Consider the following 3993-nt stretch of genomic DNA (forward strand, 5'->3'; position numbering starts at 1 on the left):
ACATTAGGTAATCACAGGGTCAGGACGCCAGGTGGGAACTATCACTGCTCATCTGACTTGGGAATTCTTAAGGTTATTCTTAAGAATGAGGATCCAGAATGCGCAGTCACTCACCAAAGCAGCTGAGGGGTCTCCACCTCAAGGAGTTGCCTTAGGTGGCATCTCGACGTAACGGGAGAGCCCCTGACTGTAGGAACCACTGCTCCGAGGAGGACCGACTTCATCGGCCCCCCGGCAGGACTCCGCTATATCCTAATCGAATCTGACCTGTGGTCATAGATGGTCATGGCCGTTCCCTGTTGCCGAGGGCTCTGTCTGTCGGCAACTGTGCATGTGACAGCGGTCACAGCAAGGCAGCAAGGGTGCCAAAGTAAGGGTGCGAACAGCAGCAGTGGCTGCTCTGCTCCAGCGGTCGGAAAGCCCCGGCCTCATCATCAGGGATGGGGCATCTCCCACTTCTCTGAGCAACGTGTGCCAGTGGCTCACCACCCTCATTATAAAAAAATTTCTTCCTTATATCTAGTCTAAATCTACCCTCTTTTAGTTTAAAACCATTACCCCTTGTCCTATTACCACAGGCCCTACTAAAAAGTCTGTCCCCGTCTTTCGTATTAGCCCCCTTTAAGTACGGAAAGGCTGCAACAAGGTCTTCCCGCAGCCTTCTCTTCTCCAGGCTGAGCAACCCCAGCTGCCTCGGCCTGGCCTCACAGCAGAGGGGCTCCAGCCCTCGGACCATTTTTGTGCCCTCCTCTGGACCCGCTCCAACAGGTCCATGTCCTTCTCGTGCTGAGGACCCCAGAGCTGGACGCAGCGCTGCAGGGGGGGTCTTTTGAGGTCTCTCACTTGAAACAAAGATTTCATCATGCAAACTTTCACCATCTTTCTGAAACCGCAGCAAAAAGGAATCAACATATAAAAGGTGTCCATCAGCTGCCATTACAGGATTATTGAGGCTTTTAAACATGACGTTGTGGGAAATGCATCATACATTCAGAAAGACAGGGGGAAGAGGAGGCAGATAGAGAAGGGCACTGATAACTAAGCCAGCTATTAGCTGCATTATCTGACAGGTGTTTGTTCTTACGCAGCTGGGTGTTATTTAGTCCTGACTCAGTGATCCCAAAATGCTTTAGAGGCACCTCAGGGAGTCAAGCTCCCTGCTGTTAAAGTGACAGTGACTCAGTAAATGGGTTCCTTATGTACATGCCAGCATACTCTGCACCTGCCTGCATGATTGCACCACAACCGTGTCAAAAAAATTAGAAGAGCTCCTATTAGAACAGAAAAGAATCATCTGCAATTCTTACCCCTGAGTTCCTTTATAACTACGGAGGCCCCATCTTAAAAATATTACTTAAATCAAGATCCTTTTATTACAGAGGTGTTAGGCTTAAAGGCTTTTATGTTTATATCTGTACAATAAGTGAAAGATATAAATAATCCAAGTAACCAAAACCACTCATCGCTAATTAGCTTAACCAGTTTCACCAGTGGCTAAAAAGCATGCTGGAATCTTTCACAGTACTAAAAAAAAACCACAACCCACAGCAACACAATGAAGAACGACGGCTGAATGTAATGCAGAAGTCTCTGTGAAAGGTAACAAAGCACTTAACTCTGATCTATGTGATTTTCCAGGTAGATTCAGGGTCTTCACATACTGCATCCATAGTGGGAAGGAGACCAAATCATAGCTACAGAAATAATATCTGCTTATAATTCAAATTAAAGAACATTACGTAGTTCCAAGGCAATATGACATTACCCTCCCCAATAATAGACGAGTTCACATTTATCACTCCACCTCCAGTCCATATTGAAGGAAACAAACAAAAAAACCTGAGTTCCTCAAAATTATGGCAGACTTAAATCTAAAATTGATGTTGACTTCACGAGTAATTGTTCCCGTTTAATTTCTTATACAATTTAAAGTGATATTTTACGATATATGCCTCCCACATGAAACTCATGCCAGCAAACATTCCCCATCACTTCCACAAAAAGTAGGTGGGGTGGGGAAGAGTGGGATTAAGAGACCTCTGATTCCTCTGATGGATGCTGGAACCCAGGCCCACAGCATCCAATGAACAGGCTACCTGGCCGCTTGGCCATCTGGTGTATCACCTCCCCTTGCATACTTCAAACACCTCAGCTAACCCACAGACCAAAGCTGGCATCAGTTTTAATTGTCACAGATTTAATCTCTCAGAGGAAAGAAAAGTATAATATAAATAAAGCCTCACATATAGGCAAGACACTACAGACATAAGCAAGGCTGTACACTATAGGTTTCATTTACAGAACAAACTGGGAGAAAACACTTGACAAAGTGTAGGGGAATAGACAGGGATCGGCGACCGGAAGATCACGGGATGTGACGGAAAGATAGACTCCTCCCCATAGGAGTGGCAGGAACAGGAAGCTCAAGAGCTATATAAGCGTGTGACGCAGCTAAATAAACGGAGATTTTGTATCCATCATATTGATGTCTGTGAATCACTGTCCCCAGGGTGGGTAGAGCCCTGTGTCCCAGAGATATGTGGCCCAAGATAAGTTCTCCCGTAGAAGCGTACAGCTACAAGTGGTGACCCTGACGTGATCGGTGGGGCGGCATGGCAAGTTCGCCAGGGGGAAAAGATAGCTTGGGGCACGCAGGGGCGGGACGGGGAGCTGCAGGTCGGCGGGCGTGCCATGGATTCAGTCGTAAAGGTACTGAAGGGATTGGGGAAGGAATATGGTACTTCGATATCGAAGGCGCCTACCTCAAAGGCCATCCAATGGATGATTACGCAGGGGCTCATACGGAGTCCCGCAGACATATTTAGTAAGGATAAGTGGGTGAGAACTAAAGAGGAGTTAGCCGAAAGGGCTATGATGGGAAAAACCCAGTACATACAGCTCTGGGGAAAGATACACCGATTGCTATTGAAAGCTCGGGATGATCAGGAGACGTGGCGGCAGGCGCGGCGGTGCCTGCACGGTGCTACAGGCGACAGTAGCCCGGAAATAGACCCAGGAGGGGCAGTGGGGACGCAGACAGGGGCAAGCATCGCGGGGGATGGGAAAGAAGGGGAGAGTTCGGACGGAGCAGCCTGGCCAACTACTCAGTCTGAGGCTCCCAAAGAGGTGGATCGGGAAGCGGCGGTGTTCCCTGTTGAGCCAGCAGGACCCTTGGAATGCCCCCCCCCCCTCCCCCGCATACCCCTGGGATGATTTGGCACAGGTGGGGGCACCTGTGCGCAAGGAGGGTGACGTGGCAGTGGACGCAGCGGGAGTGACGGAGCGGAAGGAGAAAGATGACCAGTGCCGGAAGCAGCGCCGGCGGCGGCACCACCCTCTGCCCGACCCTCGAGACTGGCTCCCGGGGCAACCCTTGAGATGGGAGTCGGACGAGGAGGGGGATTGGGGTGCCTGGAGGGGAGGACGGGGGGGTATAGAACAACCTCGAGTAGCAGCGAATCAGAAATTGGGGGAGAAACCGATGCCCACATGTGGGAAGGGGGACAGATTGCCTGCAGCGTGCAAAAAAGAGGCATAAGGCAGCAGGGACTCGGAGGACCAGTCAGAGTGAGGGAGGGGAGGGACCGCCAAAAGGGGAGGTCCGGAGTGCTGCAGCTCCGGAGGGGTCCGCGGAGGACGTGCTGCGGCAGCTGCAGCAGGTTATGCGCGCACTAGGGGAAGTAACTCGGCGGCAGACAGGACTCTTAACGAAGGGGGCGCCCCAGCGACAGTCAGTCGAGTTACCTAACTGGCGGCTGATAGCCAGAGATTGTAGCCTCGATGGAGTAAGGATAGAGATGCCCGGGATCTTCCCTGTCCGACTAGCTCCAGGAGGAGGGGTGGAGTGGATGCCGATAGATGCCAAGCTAGTGCGAAGTTTATGGCGAGAAATTAGAGAAAAGGGGCTGAAAGATGAAGGAGTAGGATTGCTGCTGGACGCTGCGCATGCAGCGCCGTTGACCCCCTCTGATGCTAAGCAGTTGGCGAAAGCAA

The sequence above is a fragment of the Phalacrocorax aristotelis genome, unplaced genomic scaffold, assembly GCF_949628215.1.
Source record: "Phalacrocorax aristotelis unplaced genomic scaffold, bGulAri2.1 scaffold_91, whole genome shotgun sequence".
In the NCBI taxonomy this organism is placed as follows: domain Eukaryota; kingdom Metazoa; phylum Chordata; class Aves; order Suliformes; family Phalacrocoracidae; genus Phalacrocorax; species Phalacrocorax aristotelis.